The following is a 22786-nucleotide window of genomic DNA, read 5'->3' as shown; positions in this document are numbered from 1 at the left end:
TCGAAAGGCTTCAGCACAGCTAAGAGTGAAGTTTCAGGAAATATCTGATTGTTTTTCTCTAGCCTTAGATTAGCCGGTCAGTAGCATTTCATGCTATTCTCGATTCATATGTGTTCACAGGGACAACTCCCTGGGGAGGTTAAAAACAATCCTATTGTTAGGAATTATACGAGCACTCACAATCATGGAACTGCTAAGCAGCTGAGTCAACTCTTGCTGAGATGTGACTGTAGGTTCATGAGCTGTGCTGTTAGTTAATACAGTTGAGGAATTAGCAACCAGAGTGTGGTGCGCTCCTCGACCAGCGAGGAAAGACGACCACCACCAGAGGATTCTTCTCAGATCACGCTTTATTGTGGGAGCCTCTTGGTTGAAGGGGAGAGCAGGAAGCGAGGGGCCCGAACTACCCTGGCTGTCCGCTTATATAGGGAGAAGCGCATGCGGGCTTGCCATGATTGGTTGTCACCAGAGGCCTCGGGATTGGCCGGAGATAGGTTATGTACTGCGCATGAGCAGGGTGCAGCGCCTTAGCTGACAAGAGCATTACTATATATGGAGTTGTTTACCTCAAACCGTGAGGGAGCCAGCGCCATCTTGTAATGGCGTCCACATTCGGCTCCCCACAACCAGAGAGTCAGGTAGTCCTAAACTCTTATTTACTAATTTACCACCCAATTGTTTTACTGCTCTAATTTACTAACCCAAGTCAATTTTAATGTGTACGAGGATGCTAATGAATAAATGCCGTGTTAACTCCAGCCAAAGATATATATTTGTAAGAGTCTTAATAATTCCCTATCCTGCAATCTCAACTCAATTACTGTCATATCTCATTTTTGACAGTACTTGAGATGGAGATTAATCTACTAATCTACACTTGGCTTATATGTTAAGATGCCAAACATATGGTTAAATTGTTTAAAATGTAGCCAAGCAAAGTAAAGCTAAAATAAATATGATTTGGGTTTACTTTACTAAAGTTACATTTATTTATTTACTTTACATGCATAAGATTACTGCCGGAGGTTCTGGGTCTCAGAGAGCAGCCTGCAAAAGGGAATTAGTACTCCCCTTCCATCCTGAGAGTGCAGTTTGGTTAGGCAGGCTTTTATCTGTTGGGCCATCTTGCTGGCCCATGAGGATGTATGTGTGTGTGTGTGTTTATATAGTCACTTCGTTTTAGTTCCTCAGAGCAGTGTGAAGTTGCCTCAACAGGGCCCCTTCAGGGTATTCACTGCACCTCAAATTCAAGTGTAGAGGTGTGGGATGGGGCAGGAAAAGTGGGGGTCTTTCAAAGTCTTCGTCTATTTGAGTCTTCTCTCATGAGAGCTTCTGCAGAACTCCCGAGGGACACTGTACCCTAACCTGTACCTATGGTGGGCAGCTCTGAACCGAGTCCTAAGATGGTAAGAACTCCAGGCAGGCAGGTTCCAGAGCCCTGTACTAAACAGGTGGATGCTGAGGGTTTGTTGCTATTGTTGTTTATTTAGTCTGTGTATTGGTGCTTTGTTTTTGTGCTCACCAGGGTCAGATTCTAGTACCGATGGTTGTGGGCCACCATATAGTTGCTGGGAATTGAACTCGGAACCTCTGGAAGAACAGCTCATAACCACTGAGCCATCTCTCCAGTCCTAGATGCCGAGTTTTTAAATCCCAGGTAAGTTTTCATGGTGGCTAAAAGCTCTGTGTCCTTTTGAGCAAACTAATTCAGGTAGCAGGACTTTCCCCTCTATTTTAAGGTCCAATCATGTCACGTTGGTTGTAAAAATTAGAATAACCAAGATATCTCTCAAAGATCTCCATCATCTCAGCACTGAAGGGTGAGGGAACTGGTGACAAAGCTAGGCATTTCGAATATTTGTTTCTAAGATATACTCACATCATCTTCATCTCTTCCACTCCCCTCCAGAATAAAATCAGCTTGTGTTTCTTGTGCCTTGATGTTTCAGCAGGAAGAGCACGGAAACAACCCTGTCACTGCTGATCCTCTTAGGTATAAATAAAATATATTTATTTTCTATTACAAAAAAAGAAAAAGCATCCATTTTTTTTTTCATAAGGATTAAAATCTGGTTAGAAACAACAAAAAACACTTCTCACTGTGCACTTGTAAGTCAGATTTCTCGGGTAGTCCTCATTGAATCTGACAAAGTAAATCTTCTCTTGAGTACTTTAGAGTTTCTAGAAGATCAGTTACTACTGTCAAAGAGAAATCTGCTTCCCTTTCGTTGCAAATGTGCTTTGCCTACAAACTGTTAATACCCAAGGCAGAGAGGAGACACAAATAAAGTTTATATGACTCAAGCTCTGTGGTACTGGGGACAAGCTTCCAGAGCTGAGATGGTCACCGAAACCGCATTTTCATGTAGGTTTCACAGTTGAAATAGTTGAAAGGTAGCTTTATGTTACCATCATGTGATTGATCTAAAACACAAGAGAAAGGAAATACAAAATGGACAGGAAGTTGTTAGTACAGTCTGTCTGTCTGTCTGTCTCTCCCTTTCCCTATTCTTTTCCCTTTGTCCCTCCCTCCCTCCTATTTTCTCCCTCCCCGCCCCGTGTATGTGTGTGTGTGTGTGCGCGCGTATGCATATGAGAGAGAGAGAGAGAGAGAGGGAACAGATGCATGCCTAGAGACCAGGTGTCTTCCTTGATCACTTTCTACCTTATTTTTTTTCCTAATTTTTATTTTTAAATGTGTATGGGTGTTTTGCTTACATACATGTCTGCACATCATATGTGTGCCCAGTATTTAAGAGGCCAGAGGACAGCACTGGATCCTCGGAAAGGCTGTAATCTGCATGTAGGTGTTGGGAATTGAAGCCCAAGTCTGCTAGAAGAGCCACAAGTGCTCTTGGCCTCTAAGCCTGTAGCTTTGAACCTTCTTAATGCTGCCGCCCTTTAATGCAGTTCCTCATGTTGTGATGACCCCCCGCCATAAAATTATTTTGTTGCTACTTCATAACTATAATTTGACTACGTTGTGAATTGTGGTGTAAATGTACGATATACAGGCTTTCTAATAGGTGAATTCCAGAGGGGTCAAGACCCACAGGTTGAGAACCTCTGCTCTAAGCCGTCTCTTCAGCCCCATCACCTTATTTTTTGTGTATGTAAGACAAGGTCTCATTGAACCCGAACTTAGTCACTTTGGTTAGATTGGTTGAACTAGTTGGTTGGCTAAACAGCAAGATCCCAGAATTCACCTGTCTTAGCGTCCTGAAGCTAAGGTTCGGACAGCACACTGCACCTTGCTTTTACGTGGGCGCTGGGATTCCAATCTCAGGTCTTCGTGCTTAAGCAGCAAGGCCTTCACTGGCAGAGCCCTTGCTCCAGCTCCACCAGAAGAGTATTTTTAGAAGGTTTTCTGGAATCATCCAGGAGACATTTCTGTTTAGGCTACATTAGCCAGACTGGGTCACAGGGGCATCCTTCTTCCGCTCCGGAGTGCATACAAGAAAGCGTCTCTCTCCGGCCTGTGTGCAAAAGAATGCTGATTCGGAAGGTAGGAAGGCTGGTGCTGACTGAGCTGGCTTTTCATACCGGCCACCACTGACAGGGACTGTCTCCCGAGGCCTTGTCATGTGGAATTGCTTTAAACAAACACAAGGTTCCAGTTTCAGAATGCAATGTTCCTACCACTTGCTTCCTCTTGGAAATGATAGATTTGGACTGTCTTGTCTCTAAATAGCTGCTTTTGTAGCTTGTGTTTTGAGAGTAACATATCTCTGACCAAATGACAAAATGAAGGGAAACAGCTTATGACCTTTGGGTTTTGGTCATTTGGGATGGTTTGTTTGTTCTGCCTGTACAGACAGTTGAGTACTTTGGAATATTCTGGTGTTTGTTTATTCAAGACTAAAGCAGAACCATTAAGAATAATGAACATATGGCCAAAAAAAGAACAAAAAGTTTGAAATACACATTTCTGAAATTCACTTTATTGAATATGGGCAGTTTCAACTGAAGAACTTTATTCTTTGGAGGCAAGCATTTTATTGATTTACATGAGCAGATTTTTGTGGGGTTTCTTTCATAAGGACATCTGAACATTGCTGATCACAAAAATGCCTAACTTGAACAGAATATCCGTCCTTAAATTAACAAAAGCTAACAAAAAATGTACTTTTTATTAATTCTTTAAAAGCCTTATACATGCATTCAGTGTCTTTTTGATCATATATATGCATGCCTGCATTTTTCCACTTAACTCTTCCCAGACCCCACTTACACCCTAACCCCCCCCCAACTTCATATCTCTCTGTCTCTCTCTCTCTTCTCTCTCTCTCTCTCTCTCTCTCTCTCTCTCTCTCTCTCTCTCTCATAACCCACTGTGTCCAATTTGCACTATGTACTCTTGGGTAGCCATCCATTGGTATATGGTCGACCCATCAGGGACCACACCCCACACCCTTAAACAAAACTGACTCTCCAACTCAGAGAAGCTACCAACCATCAGTAGTCGCCCTTTAGCTAGGGGTGGGGACGGTGAACCCCGCCTGCCTCCATGTGGCAGTGTCAGCGGGTTTAACCCTGCACAGACCTCGTGAAGGTGACCACAACAGCCATGAGTGTAGTGGTCCGATCTTATCCAGAGAGTTTGTTTCCCACAGGCTCTCCCTGACCTCTGGTACTTAGCATCCTTCTGCCTTAGTTCTTATGGTAGGTGGTCCCTAAGCTCTGTGGGTGGGGCATGACATAGATGTCCTGTTTGTGGTGGAGCATGACCCAGAAACTTAGTCTCTGCACTGGGGCCAGCTGTGGGCTTCTTTGTGAACCAAAGTGCACTGAGCAAAAAACAAAAACAAAACAAACAAACAAACAAACAAAAAAAAAAAAACTCAGATGAAATCTGAGAGCGGTGCCAATCTATGGGCAAAGAGATGTGAATTTAGAGTCAGTTTGATACTGTGTTCATTTAGCAAAATAACTGCAGGCTCACCCATAGAACCTATGAGATTCCCCACCATGGGTTGTCAGTCATATTTATACTCCCTGGCATGTGCTGCCTCCCGTGGAGTGGGCTTAAGTTGTATCAGAAAGCATTGGTTTCCCCCTTAGCACTTGGGACACTCTTGTGCCCATGGGCACATTTTGCATTCTGGTCATTGTGCCTGGTCTTATTGTAATTTGTTATGTCATGTCTGGTTGCTATCAGTGGGAGGCTGCTCTTTTTTGCTGGGAGCTGGGGGAAGTGGAGGAGTCTATCTAGGGCAGGGGAAAGGGGTATGTGTTGGGGAAATGGAACTGAGAGGAGTGGATGGATACAGGAGAATTACTCAAGATGTAATGAGTCTTTTTTTAAAAGCACAAATAAAAAGATCAGGTTGTAAGTAAACCTGTCAGGCATTTTCTTAACTTGTGACTGTTGGTAGAGGATCCAGCTTGGGTTCTATAAGAAAGCAGGGTGTGCAAGCCATGGGGGTCAAGTCGGTGAGCAGTGCTCTTCAGTGACTCCTCTACCAGGTCCTGCCTCCAGTTCCTGCCTCCAGGTCCTGCCATGCTTGAGGTCTGTCTGGAGTTCCTTTGATGTTAAACAGTGAAATGGAAGTGTAACTGAAAGTGTAAACACTTTCCTCCAACATGCCCCCCCCCACAAACAACAACCAACCCCCCCCCCCCAATCAGACAAAGTCCAAAACTCAGAGCCTGGCATAGTGGCATACACTGTAAATCCCAGGACTTGGGAGACAGAGGCAGGAAGATCTCTTGAATTCAGAGTCAGCCTGTACTACACAGTAAGTGTAGTTTAGTGCGACACAGAAAAATTCTATAAAACCAAAAACCAAGAAGAAGAAAAAAAGAAAGAGCTAAAACAAACAAAAAAACATTCAGGCAAAAACACTCATACACATAAAACAAAACAAACCTTTAAGATCTTTTCTGGGGAAAAAAAAAAGATTTAATTCTGATACACGGGTAGCTCAGCTTATTCTGTGGACTATACCTTCACTGAGGGAACCGTAAGGGAGCCAACTGCAGGCCAGGGAAGTGGGTAAGGGTAGGGAATGGTATAGTTCCAAGGCTGAGCTTTCTGATCTACCCCACCGCTCTGCGAATGGCTCATAGCAATAATATGTTCACTAGAACCTAGCTGTGTCCAGAAAGGGGGTCAGACAGCTTTAACATAGAGAGAGCACCCACAACCCCCAGAGCAGGGCACACAGGTCTGAATGTTGCCACAGCTTGCTTGCAGGCATATACTCTGCAAAGATGAGTACTGGGCCTTCCTATGCCATCCAAAGAAGGGACAGCAGACCTCCGAGCAACTTCTCATGTCTCTCCTGAGGAAGGCACAGACATACTCAAGATATGCTTTCCTAGAGATGGCATTGTTCCTGGTCCAACCCATCCCATTTCCCACTCTGCTAGGAATACTTTTCTTTGTCTTTTCCTCCTCCCCACTCCCCCCTCTGCTACCACCTTCTCTACCTCCTCTTCTTCCTCTTCCTCTTCTTTTTCCTCTTCCTCTTTTCTTTTCTTTTAATTCTCTGGCTGGTTGGTTTTTGTTTTGAGACAATGTCTTAATATCACACAGGTTGGCCTCAAATTTGTGATCCTTAGCCTTCACCTCCCAAGTGCTGAGAATCTGAGGCATGAGCCTCCACATTTAGCACTAAATAACAATTTCTTAAACACAATTCCACTACTGTTATGGTGCACAGAACCAAAAACAGGCTAAAAAAAAAAAGTATTAGACTTAATACATTAGAGTGGGGCATGGTGTGGCACATGCAAGTACCCTCATTATTTGGAAGGCTCTGACAGTGAGATTAAGGTCACCATGGGCTGCATAGAAAGATTTTTCCTCAAAACAAAAGCGAAGACTGAGGAATGTGGTCCAATGGCCACATGCTTGAGTAGAATGCCCAAGGATATTTGTAGTGAGAATTTTGGAATTTTGTGTGTTTTTTTTTTTTTTAAAGAAATATTATAAAGTATGTTTTTGTTTTAATCTGAGATCTGGGATATGGGGCTGCTTCAGATTGTCCACAGCAGCTGACTATGATTTTCCTCATGCTCTGGCAGGGGCGCGATTTTGCCAGCTGCAGATTGTTTCTGTGATTGTGTGATATTTGGAATTCTGGGAACTTATTAGAGGTTATATAAGTGCTGGGACCCCGAGAAAGTGAGTAGTTTTTTGGCTGGTTGTTGCTGGTTGCTACTGATCACGGTTTGTTAAGGTGTTGTGCACAAAAAAGAAACAATGAGAAGAAATTAGATATCCTGATGGTGAAGATCAAACTTGCCCCAAGGAACTCAAGGTCCCTAATCAGCAGGAGGTAGTCTAATGATAATGTCACTCCCTCTCTGACCCATGACTTTGTCAGGGATTTCTTTCCTTTGCTCTCCATCCCAATTCCTCTCTCATCTAGTGTTAGAGAGTCAAAGGGGTAGAAGAAAAACAAATTAAAACTTTTTTTTCTACTACAGGTCTATGTTATAATTTTTCTTCTAAATTGTGGTTTAGTTTTCATTCAGGTCAGAATTTCAAAATTTCCTTTTCTGATTTGTTTCCTGTCCTGTGTGAGACATGCAGTACTCAGTTTCCAAATAGTTGAGGGTTTTTTTGTTTTTTTTTTCCAGAGAGCTTTCTGTTATTGATTTCTAACTTAATTCTACCACGGTCTATAAGCACATTCTGTGTGATTTGAACCCCTAATATGGTAGCTGTTGGCTGAGTGAGGCATTGTGTAAGAACCAGGCAAAGGTGGTACTGCTATTCTGATATGGGACATTTTCCTGATTTTCTGCCATTATTTCTTGATTGGGGGTGGGGGTGAGGAGGAGTTTGGTTTTTTTTTTTTTTTTTTTTTGAAACAGAACTCATATACCGGCCCAGAGTTTTTTATATAGTTGAAAATAACCTTGAACTTTTTTTTTTTTTTTTTTTTACAAAGGCTTATTTTTATTTACATATGAGTACACTGCAGCTGTCTTCAGACACACACCAGAAGAGGGCATTGGATCCCATTACAGATTGATGTGAGCCACCATGTGGCTGCTGGGAATTGAACTCAGGACCTCCGGTAGAGCAGTCAGTGCTTTTACTCACTGAGCCAACTCTCCAGCTCAACCTTGAACATTGAATCTTCCTGCCCCTATGTTCTGAATGCTAAAAATACAGACACGTATCCCCTCCTAGTTTATGTAATGTTGTTACACGTTGAATCCAGAGTTTTGTGCATGTTGGGTAAGCACTCTAACTGAGCCACACCTTATCCTGTAGTCATCACTGAGAGGGATATGACAGATGAGGTTAGTGACTAGAGAAACTTAAGAAAGGGGTATTTATATTGGCTTGCAGTTCTAAGGGATGCGTTACATCAGAAGGTATAGCCATACTTTCTGGCTATTTTATTGGTTTTTATGTCTATCACCTTTCTCTACTCTAATCCCTTCCAGCACCCCAACTCTAGATAGGAGAGAGGGTAGGGGGGTACATAGATCTCTTTAGACTACTTCCTGCTGATTAGGCGTTGAATGCTTTAGCAAGTCCAATCCCTGTAGTCAGGATATCCAGTTTCTTCTCATACCATTGCTCCTGACCACTTGACAAACTGTAGCAGCAGGGGGAGCAGCTTCTGGGGCTCTGGCATTTTTATACTCAGGATTCCAAAGGTAAACTAGCTTCAGCTGGCAGAATCACGCCCCTGCCAGAGCACGAAACAAATCATAGTCAGCTGCTGAGGAAAATCTGAAGCAGCCCCATATCCAACAACTGGGATTAAAACCAAATCACATTCATATAAAATAACTGGGTTTTGAAAGAAACCAAATTTGTTTTTTTTTAATATTATTTATTTAATGTATATGAGTACACTGTAGCTGTCTTCAGACACACCAGAAGAAGACTTCAGATCCCATTACAGATGGTTGTGAGCCACCATGTGGTTGCTGGGAATTGAACTCAGGACCTCTGGAAGAACAGCCAGCGCTCTTGACCACTGAGCCTTCTCTCCAGCCCCCACATTTGTCACTATAAGTAGGGAAGGAATTCCGTTAATGGGGCAGCTGGTCACATTGCATCGTTAATCAAGGAACAGAGGTGATAAATAGGACAGGAAGTAAGGTTGGGCTAAAAATCCTCAAGCCCAGCCTGCAGTGACTCCTGTCCTCCAGCAAGGCCTCATAGCTAGCACTTCCCAAACAAAATAGGAAACAAATGCCAGGAAATGTCACACAGTAGCTACACTTTCTTAACTGAAAAGTCTGAGCCCAGGCATGGCCCCAAGAACAGTGTTGCTAAGCCTTCGTACTTGATAGGAAAAGAGGATGGAAGAACATTCTAGAAACTACTTTCTAGGGTGGGGGAATGTCACTCAGTGGCAAAATACTCACCTGAAGCCCCAGGGTTCACCATCTGTGTACCACACACATGAGAAATAGACGATCTCTCATGCATGAGGCAGCCTATACAAACTAGAACCTTAGAAACGGTCCTAATTTTACCTTTTGTTGCTATGATAAACACTATGACAATAGCAACTCTCGGAGGAAAGAGTTTAGTTGGCTTGAGCGTCCCAATCGGTCACCGAGGGACACCAAGGCAAAACTCAAGGCAAGAAAAGAGGTGAAGCAGAGAGCTTGGGGGAAATGCTGATTAATAACTTGCTCACCGTGGCTTGATCAGCCTGTCTAAGGACCTGGGATTACCTTCGTAAGGGTGGCCCTGCCCACAGTGGGACGAACTCCCCACATCAGTCATTAATCAAGAAAATGCCTCACAGATCTGTTTACTGGCCAGCCTGATGGAGGCCAGCCTGATGGAGGCCATTCTGATGGAGGCCAGCCTGATGGAGGCCAGTCTGATGGAGGCCAGCCTGATGGAGGCCAGTCTGATGGAGGCCAGCCTGATGGAGGCCAGTCTGATGGAGGCCAGTCTGATGGAGGCCAGTCTGATGGAGGCCAGCCTGAAGGAGGCCATCCTGATGGAGGCCAGCTGTTCCCCCGGTGACCTTAGTCTATGTCAAGTTGTCAAAAACTAAGCAACCAGTGAAGGAGCTGAAGGGGGGTTGTGGCCTCATGGGAAGAACAACATTTGTTGACCAACCAAACCCTCCACAGCTCCCATGGACTAAAACACCAACCATCGAGCTCACACTGAGAGGCCCATGGCTCCAGTTGCATAAGTAGCTGAAGACAGCAGTGTCATCATCAATGTGATGAGAGGCCTTTGTTCCAGTGAGGGCCCGTTTTCCCAATGCAGGGGAAGCCAAGGCACTGGGGTGGAGAAGGTGACTGGAAGCTAGTGCACCCACGTAAAGACAAGTAGAGGGGGAGGGGAGGGGGTGGGCAAAGGGGATAGCATTTCAAATGTAAATACAGAGAGTATCTAGTACAAAACAAACAACAACAAACTAGCTAGCATAAGACCCACTGGCATAACGTTTCCATATCCAGACTCCTGAGTCTGATGGGCCACCCCAAAACCTAGTCCGTCTGTCTTCCAAACATGTTGTTCCTTTGTTCGTCACTCTTCCAAATTTGTTCCTTATCTGCACAATGGCAATACTGACAATCCCATCGTCCTGTTTGCAGTTACTAAGGTAAACCATGTCTGGCCCAGCATGTGTGCCTTGAAAATGTCAGCCCTTTTAGAAGAAGGAAGCCACTGACTTATTCTGGGAGGACACTTCCTGCTTTTTGGTTCCTACCATCCAGTTTGAGGCACTTGATTTATATGGAACACAATTCAAGTTCAAACAAGTTTGCAGACAGAATATAGTATTTGGCCAGGTGGGCTTGTGGGCAAAGTTATCCAGGGCACTTGTGGTCTTTGCTGGCTTGCTATACCTGACATGGTATTGCCACCCACAGCTGTTAGGAGTGGGCGGGCATGACAGCTATGGCAGCCATGTGCTGGATGGTTAAGCCAATCTGGAGCTGATGTCTTTACTCAAAGACATACTTTGGAACCTGCAGATCATGTAAATAAAATAAACCACTACTGCAGAGAGCACACGTCCGGGGATAAAATTATAGCTTCTCAGAACAATGCTCCATGTTTCTCTTCGGCTGTCTGGTTGGTTCCCAGTATAATTGAGGTGTTGGGTGCGGGTGGCTTTGAGTACCAAGCCGTATCATGAATTTCTTAGCCAAGATTAGCAAACATGGCTAGGTTTAGATAGAATTCCTGGAATCAAACTACAGAGAGTGGGTTTTTGGTTTTTTGGTTTTTTTGTTTTTGTTTTTTGAGGATTATAATACATGCCCTTATTTGACAATGGTTCAGTTTCCAAACCTAAAAAAATTATACTGGACATGTAATTTTTATGGTGTTACCACATTGGTTACTTTTTAGTGTACTTTGTTGTGAAAAGGAAAATAATAGGGTGTTATAAATCCACTAGAGGCAAGAAATTTTAAAGGTTATGTTTTTGATTTCTTAATTGTATATTAAATTATTTACCAGGTTTCTGTAGTTCATTAAATAACATGAAGTATGGCTAAATTATTAATGGAAGTTTGAGCCTAATTTTTTTTTAAATTGCAGTTGGGCTTATTTGATAGTAAAATTACTTCATTCACATTATATTGCCACATTATTTTGATACTAATATGACATTGAAGACGCACATGGACACACTTCTCTTTTTTTCAGCATTATGGAGGTAAAGTAGAGAGTAGGAAGCTGGGGAGATGGGGCATTCAGTAAAGTACTTGTATGATCATGAGGACCTGAGTTAGATCCCTAAAGCCCAGGGAAAACAGAGCCCTGTGGTGTCACAGCCTCTAAGCCAGGGTTCTCCTCAGCCTGCCTAATGCTGTGACCATTTAACGCAGGTCCTCATGTTTTGGTGACCCCCCAACCAAAAATTATTCTGTTACTACTTCATAACTGTAATTTTCAACTGTTATGAATCACAATGGAAATGTCCGATATGCAGACTCTCTAATGTGTAAACAGGTTGATAATTCTGCTCTAATCTAATCTGCGATGGGGAGATCCCTGAAGCCAGCACAGTTGAATTGTGGCGCTCCACGGTCTCAAAAAGTAAGGTGGACAATGACAGAGGAACATACCTGACAATTCTCTCTGGCCTACGCGCGCGCGCGCACACACACACACACACACACACACACAGTAATAGAAGAACAAAGAGGAGCTGGTGTGTTGATGCTATAGCATAGTGTTGCTAAGTTGCTCCTCAGTTAGATGAGGCCAGGATCCAGGTTTTATGTAAACAGAAACCTAAGTCACTTTAAGTCACCTTAGAACATCTTTTGCAGGGAAAAAAAAAGTGTGTGACCTTTTTGAAAACATTAGTAAAGGCTTCCTTGCTGGGGCTAAGAAAAACGAAAGGAGGAGCCCCAAGGCTTCACTTTCATTCATAGTAAATCCTGTGCTGACTAAAGTCATGTGGGAATTGATAATCATTCTCCGATCCCCCAAATTAATGAAAAAACTCTGGATCTGATCTTCCAGGATGGGCAATATTGCAGATTATCAACCACCTGCACGAAGTTATTTTGTTCCCAACAGGACTCCCTTACCAGGTTTTATTTACCTGAGTATAATTAAAGCATTAACATTTTTGCATTTTCCCAAAAGAAATGTCCAAAATCATAACTAGCTACTTTCATGTGTTGTGAGGAATGGATTACAAAGGATTATATATTTCTGAAAGCCTTTCCCAGTGGAGATTTTCCGCCTGAAGACCTAATAAGTGTGAAAAGGAGCCCCTCAACCATGCTCTTGTAGAATGTTATATGCACATATTAGGTTTCGCTGGCAGATGGATTAAAACGGGAAAAGTTAAGGATCCTAAATTGAAAACGAGTCCTACGTAAGTAGAAAAGAGCGTTTTTCGTTTGTTTGTTGATTTTCACAGCATTCTTGGAGCTCGGCAACAAAGAGTTGTCAGTGATACCATTATTTCAGGTGGGAGACACAGGCAATCTCTGCCTATAATTCTGGAATAAACTTGTTTCAGAGCTAAATGGGAGTCAGGAAAGAATCCCTTAACTTTCCCTTTTTGACTGCAAAGAATTGTAGTCTGGTGTTTTTCCATCCCTGTGTCAGGCACACATCTATTTGGTCATGCTTTCCCTCTTTTTTCAGAGGGCAAATTGTGCAATAATGAAGTTACAGAGAGAGGGAGAGGGACGGTGAGCAGTGGAGCCTGGGAATGGAGAGACTGTCCTGTGTGGAACCAGACACTTCTGGGCCTCATCTCTTTCTAATGACTTACTAGCATGTGTCGTCATGAGCAGTTAAGGCTTTCAGTGTGACAGTTCGATGTATTTACATGATTATTCTGACCCCCCATAGCTGTCCTTTACCCCTCCCCTTCTCGCTAATCTCTCTCCCCCTCCCTCTTAGCCTCAAGCCTACTTTCCTCTCTCTCTCTCTCTCTCTCTCTCTCTCTCTCTCTCCCTCTCTCTCTCTCTCATGTGTGGGTGTGGCCCAGTAAGTTCCCTTACGGTTGCTCACAGGACTTCTGACGATCTGTCTCACACAGGCTGGCCTTGAACTTGCCTTTACCGCTAGACTGCTGGAATTACAGATCTCCAGCCTCCTCTTCCTCCTTCCCTGACCTTTGGATAGGATCTCTCTATGCAGCTGTAACTGGCTTGGATTTCTCTATGTAGACCAAGCTGGCTTTGAACTCGCAGAAGTCTGCCTTTTTCTACCTTTACCTCTGCCTCCTGAGTGCTGTGACTAAGGACATGTGTCCCCATGCCTGACCTAGCCTGTCCCAACTCAGCATCTTTTCTTTCTTTCTTTTACTTTTTAATGGGATAAGGTTTATTTTTTCTCACAGTTGGTATATTAAATTTAGATTAATAAAGTATTTCTTTCCATTAATTCATTTATTCACTTTACAGCCCAATTGTAGCTCTCCTTCTCCTCCCAGTTCCTCCCTCACCTCTGAGAAGGGGGAGGTCCCCCTGGATACCACGCCACCCTGGCACCTCAAGTCACTGCAGGACTAGGTACATCCTCTCCTACTGAGGCCAGGCAAGGTGGCCCAGTTAGGGGCACAGGATCTTTAGGCAGGTAACAGAGAGGGTCAGCCCTCGCTCCAGTTCCAACTTAGCACCTTAATGGATGTCTGTCCTTTGAAGCACGTGTGGAAAGGGAGAGGCCTCCTGCTTCTGTTAAATGATTTGACGTGCCTAGGTGGAGCAGCTCTGCTTCAGGGATTTGCTTGGTTTATTTAATCTGGGTTTTTGGGCAGCCACTGCGTTAATCATGGTGGGGGGGGGGCTTGATTGGGTCAGTGCCTCCTTTTGATATTGCATGAGGGACACGTGAAACCTTGAAACAGTAAAAAGCAGAAAGCGGAGACAGGTGTGGCGGTGTACTCCTATAACAGCACGCAGGCGAGGTCTCCAGTAGGAGGCCAAATTGAGTAGAGTCGTGGAACTTGTCTTAAAAATCGAAACAGCCAAAATAAGCAGTATAGGAGGGGTTCATTGGTAATAATGTCATTCATATTAAGTAATTCACTAGATATTATATTTAATATACTCCTCATGTTTGAAGCAGGTTTGACAAAGGAGAAGGAAGGGAGGGAAGAGGAGGAGGATGAAGAGGAGGAGGAGGAGGAGAAATAGGAGGAGAAGCACACTATAAGCTTATGGTGATGGGAAACAGACCAGGAAACGATGGTGGTGATGAATAAGGGAGCACAGATAGAGCACAAGGCCTACCCCAGTGCTGTTCCACAAGGAAGTAGCTCAGAAACCAACTTTGGGCTTGGGATGAAACTCATTTGGTAGAACATTTGTCTAGCATGCACAAAGTCCTGGGTTCAGTCTCAGAACTGCATAAACACACACACACACTCACAGAGAGAGAGAGAGAGAGAGAGAGAGAGAGAGAGAGAGAGAGAGAGAGAGAGAGAGAGATGACATATAAAGAAAACTAGGACTTACCAAAAAGTTACAATAATTATGTATGAGGATAAAAATACTTGTTTCTTCCAGAAAATGGCAGTTCTGGAAAGTTTTTAAAAGCAGCTTCTCTAACTGAAGGTGTGGTGAACAGTTCCCGTACCAAGTAGAGGTCGGGGATCTGCATTTTGTGTTGTCTCCTGATAAGCACTGATACGCCTGGTGACAACCGGGAGCCACCTTGGAATGAGGCAGATGCAGTTGGCAGCTAATCAAACACAGGCATGAAAATAACAGACAGAAGGACATGCCGCGGCAGGTCCTGGTCCTTCTGACACCACATGGGGAGATGTTTCTGCCCTGGGTCTGGTTCAGAGTCTTGTCCTTGTTCATTGCAAACTTCATGAATGGTCATTGGAGAACTGTAGAGAACTTTTTGGTCACTGTGTTTGAGATTTTGTTATCTTTGTTCCTTTTGCTTTCTAAATCAGCACCCAGAGGTTTAGATATTGTTGTTGTTTTGATTCTGTTTTAAAACAGGGTCTTGTTAATATAGCCTGCACTGGCACCAAGCTTACAATCCCCCTGTTTTAGTGTCTTGAATGATATTTCTGCTTTGATCCTGGAGTAGATGTACTTTAGGGCTGTGGTGTGAGTGTGTGTGTGTGTGGTGTAGTTTTCACATTGAAATGTCTCTATCAATTGTGTATACGGTATGGACTTGAGGGAGGGAGGAGGAGTTAGAGGAATATTTCCTATCAGGGTCCCTTTCTGATGTGTTTATAGCTTATAAATTATAGCTTCTAATTTCTGAAGTTAGTAAATCAGTAGAAGGAAGAGGGGACAAAGTACAGAGAAGATGTGACTTGTCAGGACATGTGATGCGGCATTAGCCAAGGGTTCGAGCTGCTGGCAGGTACCAGGACAGTCATTTCAAAGGAATGATGGCTGAGAAAGCCGATTGCATACAGTTTGTGCACCCAGAGGCCTAATGCAGGTTCTCCTTGAGCAGTAGTTCTCAACCCATGGGTTGTGACACCGTGGGGGAGGGGGACAGAATGTTTCTACAGCTATGAAGGAGCAACACTCCTCCAAAAATAAAAAAGGATGTTTGAGCATCACCATACGATGAGAATGTGTATTAAAGGGTCTCAGCATTAGGAAGGTTGAGAACCTACTGCTCTAGAAGCTTGAATATAAAGGAAGAGCGGATAAATGATTATAACTAACTAATTAGGCAACCAAGGACAGAGAAATGCTTTAATCATCTAATGAGGGAGACCTGAATGTAGTATCCACGTCATTTATAGCCCAGGTTTTCCTTAAATACAAACTTCTCTTTCTTTAGCCTCTTGAGGTCTGGGACCGCAAGTGTGAAGAACCTTACTGGGCTGTACTCTTTTTAAAAAAAAGGCAGGTTCTCACACGTTGAACTCTCTGTGTCACCGAGAATGACATTAAACTTCTCCTGTACCTGTACTTCCCAAGTGAATTCTAAGTATAGTCAATCACGGGCCATGTCTGGGTCTATGTGGCTTAACGAATTAACGAATCCAGGTCTTATACATACTAGGCAGGCACTCCTCCAGCTGAGCTATACTCCAGTCCTTGAGTACACATTAAGCGTTAACACAGAGAAGCTTGGGCTGGAGAGATTGCTTAGTGGTTAAGGGTACTTATTGGACTTTCAGAGAACCCTGGTTCAGTTCCCAGCACCCACAGGCTGGCTCACAACCATCTGCAACTCCAGGGGATTTGATGCCTTCTTCTGACTTCTGTGTGCACCGGACATTCACATGGTATACATACAGACGTGCAAGCTGAACCCTCATGGACATAAAATTATAAAAAGGATAAATCTAAAGATTAAAACACATCAAAAGCCCCGGAGAGGTTGAGGTAGAAGGATAAAGAAATTTAATGTCAGCCTTCACTACGTATACAGTTTGATGTCATCATGGGCTGCGTAGACTCAAAGAGACAGCACACAAATATTGGAGACAATTGTATTTGCCAACAGCTGTCAAGGTGAAAGTTGCTTTGAGGAAGTCTCCAGGGTATGGTTAATGGTTCTTCTGTGATTCTGAATCGGCTATCTGAGTTCCACCTGTCAGTCTTCCTCCTGAACGGATTCTCCTTCTGTTCTTCCCTCTCAAGAATGTGGTACTTATTTCTATTGGCTGATCAGGTGGGCATTGCCATCCTGGGGTGGGGGTGAGGGTCTAGGTGGTTTTTCTGTACACCTTTCATATCCAAGAGTTCTAACCCTGCTGGGCTTGCTAGTCCCTTGGTGTCTGACATCTGGTTGTGAGTTCTTCATTAAAGTCTCATAATTGAACGAGGTAGTTTGTTTTCTTTCATAATTCAAATACAGATCGTTAACCCCCAAAACCAAAATTTAAATTCAAGTTCTCGTGTGTTGGTAAGTTCATTGTCCTACTGAACACTGCCATGGTTGGGGGCCTCAGGGCTCCTTTCTCCTGACGATTTAGTTGAGTTCCGAAGAGTCACAGGGCAGAAGTCAGTCACTTAAGCACATTAAATCAAAGCCGGCCTGGGAGGTTGAGGGCATGTTTTGCCAAGGAAGTGACATGAGTTCAAATCCAAAGAGCCAACTGAACAAAGAAGATAAGGAGAAAGGAGGGTGGTCAGAGTAGAGAATAGAGAGGCTGAGGCGTGTGTCACTCGGCGGAGGAGGTGGGAGAGGAGAAGGGAGAGAAGCAGGACACAGGGCTGACAGCGGGGCTGGGACTTATACTCCTGGGCACATTGTGGTCCTCAGAGATAATCCTAAAGATAATTTTTGAAAGGCCTTAGGGCTTTGATCTGGGGAGGGATGCAATTAGATTTGAACCTAGTAGATCTCTGGCTAACCGAAGACCAGGCCTGATTTTGATCTGCAGGAAAATCACCACATCTGTGTCTGCTAGTGGCTGAAAAGACTCAGGTTTGCAGAAGTTTCCAGATGGACAAAGGTTACTGCCTCTTAGCTGATTCCATTCCTAGGCTACAGTATCTCATGGACTGTATCCCAAAGGGCCTGCTGAAGCTTTCTTAACACCAAAATAATTTGTTGCTTTCCCCTCAGTGGGTGATGCTAAAAACACACCAACCATTAGACTTTTGACACAGAACCAGTATTTACTATATATCAAAGAGCTGGAAAATGTTTAGCTTATCTATAGCTTATCTGTACTGTGAGCTCATTTTCAGAATGGGTGTTACTCCTGGAGGGTGTGCTATGCACTTAGACACACACACACACACACACACTCTCTCTCTTTCTCTCTCTCACACACACACACACTCACACACCTACAACTTCTGTGTAGTAATCAGCATCACGGAATGTCCCTTTCTCTTCAGAAGGCTGAGGGAGACAATGAGCAGTCGTCACCACCCTCCACAGGCCGTGGCTGAGGACCTACAGTGTCACAGAACCTAACCATGTAACCACTAGTGACATTAAATTACCCAAGAAGTACGTTTGTGGAACAGTTTCCTTCTGTTCTATTTACTACGTACCAAGTAAATGGTTGAGTAGAAAGAAGTCAAGGGACTAGAGGGTGAGAGATTTTGTGTATATTTTCGTGTGTGTGTGTGTGTGTGTGTGTGTGTGTGTGTGTGTGTAGCGTGTGTGCAGGCACAAATGCACATATGAGTACATGGGTGTGGCAGACTAGAAGTTGCCATCTGATGTCTTCCTTGGTTGCTTTCCACCTTAATTTTATTATTTTGAGGCAGGGACTCTCACTGAACCTGGAGTTTGTGGGTAAGCTGGCCAACCAAGAAACTGGCAGGAAGAATCCTCCCGACACTTCCGTTCCTTAGGGGATTGAGCTCAGGTCCTCATACTTTTTTTGTAAAGAGATTTATTTATTTATTATATATAAGTACACCGTAGCTGTCAGACGCACCAGAAGAGGGCATCAGATCCCATTACCAATGGCTGTGAGCCACCATGTGGTTGCTGGGAATTGAACTCAGGACCTCTGGAAGAGCAGTCAGTGCTCTTACCTGGTGAGCCATCTCTCCAGCTAAGGTCCTCATGCTTGTATAGCAAGCACTTGGCTAGCTGAGTTCTCCTCAGCCCCAAAAGGTTTTGGTTTTCCAAAGCTGGGGATTGAACCTAGGGCCTTAAGTGTGCCACGCAAGTGCTGCCCCACTAAGCTCTAGACCCTCCAGGAGAGCTCTAAGCCTTCCAGGAGAGCTTTTGAGAATCTGTTTGGACAGAGCTGCACTAAAGTACTCTTACCCAGCAGAGGGTAAGGCGATTGCCATCTAGTGCCGCATAGAGTGAGAAGGTTCACCATTTTAGATAGAGGAAGTTGTCCATTCCTCTATTACCACAACAAAATACCTGAGGCAGGTCAGGTTTATATAGGAGTACAATTGGGCTTACGGGTTTGGAGGGACGGGCTGAAAAGCTGCATCGGAAACCTGACGTATATACTGGGGATAGAATCCAGGTCTTCACATACTAAGCATGTGCTCAGCCCCTGCACTATCCTCTCCCCATCCCTGCTTAGAGATGCTGCAGGTATTACATGGCAAAAGACAGGAAGGGGTGTGTGTGTGTGTGTGTGTGTGTGATATCACACAGTGAGTAGATGCCCGAGGAAAACAAAGGAAGAAGACGTGTTTAATTTGGCTCACAGTCCTTGGCTGCTCCACTGCTTGTAGGCTGTAGCAAGGCACACGCACTGTGGTGGGGGTGATGGTAGAGGACAGAATCTAGAACTCAGAAGTGGTAATGCCAGGACACCCCTTCCAAAAGCATGCCCCCAGTGACCTGCTTTCTCCAATAATGCCCTCACACATGAAGCTACCAGTAGGATTACACCAGTGGGTAAGCCAGCGTCTGCACCTCATCATCTGGGGACCAGGCCTTTAGCAGAGCAGCATCTTTGAGGTACAAAACCGTACAGGTATATGTGCATGTATGTACGCACTCACATGTATGTTTCTGTCTTTTGGCCTTTTATGCAGTATTCAATCATGGGGGCTGTGTCCTAATACCTTCATCTAGTCCCTATCAACTCTCAAAGGCCTCCCTTCAAAACCATAGTCAGATTGAGTCACATCTCAGCATCTCAGAATGGAGGACTAAATTTCAACATGTGATGTCATGGGGACACAGGAGCTACAGCCAAAGGATTTTTCCATGTCTATTAAGGGTGTTGGTACATTCTTCCACCGACTGTGGTTCAGTGTGACTCCCACCTGAGGAAAGTCCAGCACACTGTGAAGGCAGGGAGTACTGTGCTGAGGGGAAGGGAAGCCAGGGTTGGGGTAGAGGAAGCCATTAGAACTATCCATTGCTTGGGCCAGGCAGTGTGACCAGGTGGAGCCCAGAAGTGTTCTGGAAAGTGCACGCCTAAGCAGGTGTGATGTGATTGTAGCAGTTTTGTCTCAGTTTCCCCTGCTCTCCCTCCTACAGTGTGGGGTGCGGTGGGACGGACAGACAGACTGGACTGGGAACTCACAAGGGGTTCCTGCTGGGAACTGGGAAAGGTTCTCAGTGCAGAAAGCAGATCTTTGCCCTCACTTGGCCTCCTCCAGCTCCCTCTTTCCCCTCTCCTTAAGCAGGGTTCCCCTATGTAGTCTAGGCTGGCCTTGAACTCAGCGACGCCTTACCTTCCTGAGTTCTGGGATTTCATCTCCACATCCAGCTTCGGAAATAGGTTTTTGGATAAAAGGACTTCACTGGTTAAGAAGCTGAATTTGAATTCTATACATTTAAACGTTCTTCCTGGTTGTCCATTTAAAAATCTGTTTAAAGGCGGGGCATAGTGGCAGATGTCTTTAATACTAGTGTTTGGGAGGCAGAGGCAGGTGGATCTCTGAGTTTGATGCAAGTTTGGCCTACAAAGTGAGTTCTAGAACAGCTAGAGGTTCACAGAGAAATCCTGTCCCAACAGGCACATGTGCACAGGTGCACCCGTACAGGCCAGCATGCTCAAGTGTGGAGCTCACACTCACACACACATACACACACAGTCACACACACACACACAAACACACACATATAAACACACACACAAACATATACATACCCACAAACACACACACATACTCACACACAAACACACACACATACACACACATACACACACACAAACATACACACACAAACATATACACACACACAAACACACACACATACACACACACAAACATACACACACAAACATATACACACACAAACACACACACATACACACACTCACACACACAAACACACACACATACAAACACACACACAAACATACATACACAAAAACATATACACACACACAAACACACACATACTCACACACAAACACACACACATACTCACAAACACACACACACACACACACAAACAAACAAAAATCTGTTTAAGCTGGGAATAGTGGGTTCACACAGGTAACCCTGGCACTTAGGAAGCTAAGGCAGAGGGATTGCTGTGAGTTCAAGGCCAGCTTGGACTACAAAACAAAACAAAACAAAAAACCCCCACAAACAACAAGGAGCAAACAAACCAAAAAGAGTGCTGTAGAGGTTAGATTGTCCTCAAACTTCCACACTTACATAGAGGCACACCCAGGCCTAAGTACTTCATCAACTCATTAAAAGAATTAAAATATAAAAAGGGGGTGTAGCCCAGTGGCAAGGAAATCTCATCCTTGATAAAAGATGCAGGAACTGGGTTTTAGCTCAGAGGTAGAAAATCTGCTTAGCATGCTGGATACCCAGGGTTTGATGCTCAGCATGAAAAAAAAGTTGAGATTGCTCCAGGCTTACAGACATCATGCAAAGTATCCTTGCTCTCCTATTAATTTATGTGAGAACACAGTTGAACCATATTTCCAAATCATGGAACAAGACAGCATGTTTAATTAAACTAAATAATGACTAATTTAGTCTCAGTGGATTTAGAAAGTAAATGTTGCATATAAGGGGTTTGAAAAAAACAGACCTGTTACATCATAATGATGGTTGTCTCCTGAATAAAGGGGTGGAGGCTCGAGATTTGGGTCAGCGACAGAGCACTGAAAAGTCCTGGGTTCAGTCCCAAGGACCACAGAAACAAGAGACAAAAACCAGAGCAAAAACCTAAACTGACTTTTCTCCAACATTACCTTTCCCTAGAGACCAGTGAGCACAGGAAAAGATATCACTAGCTCTCAGGGAAATGCAAATCAGGACACATCCAAAAGCTGCTGTAATAATAATGAGGGATAATTACAAGTGTTAGTGAAGAGGTGGAACCCTCGGTCAGTGCTGGTGGGAATGCCAAACGGTGCCACCCCCTGGGAACGCAGCCGATTTCTCCTAAGGCTAAACAAAGTTCCTATGTGACCCTCCATTCTATTCCCAGGTATGTATACCTGACAGAAAGGAAAAAGTATGTCCACACTGAAGCCTGGATGTGAGCCTTTGTAACATTGCTCATACATTCAATAAACAGAAACTGAATGCTTGCCATGTCTAGTGTAAGCCAGTATGTAAAAACCCCAGGACTAAACTGCATATGGTTAGTATAGGGTTAGGGTATAAAGAAACCCGTGAGGAGTGGGTAAACGCTTCAAATAGTCTCTGGTGGTGTCTGCATGACCCTCAAAATACTAGAAAGCAAAGGAACAGTTCACCGTAAGCAGAGATTCTGCTGTACAGATTTTCTGTATTTTGGGGCAGTCTCTATATACTCAGTGGCAGCTGGCCTCGAATTCCTGATGCTTTTGCCTGATTACAGGTGTGTGCTACCGGTAGGCTGGTTTACATGGAAGTTTAAGGCATTTATTCACCGTCTCACGAAGTCAGGGAAGAAACTCACCTTTTCACTTCAGGACATTTCTTGAGAAACAGGACACCTTTATACCATTGATATGGCACTTCAGAAACGTCAAGGTTTTAAAAACCAGCCAGCCCTGTTTCTTTTCCTTACAACCCTGCAGGT

Source organism: Micromys minutus (assembly GCF_963924665.1).
Source record: "Micromys minutus genome assembly, chromosome: 30".
Taxonomy (NCBI): domain Eukaryota; kingdom Metazoa; phylum Chordata; class Mammalia; order Rodentia; family Muridae; genus Micromys; species Micromys minutus.
The sequence above is the reverse complement of the archived record's forward strand: the minus strand, read 5'-3'. Positions refer to the sequence as shown.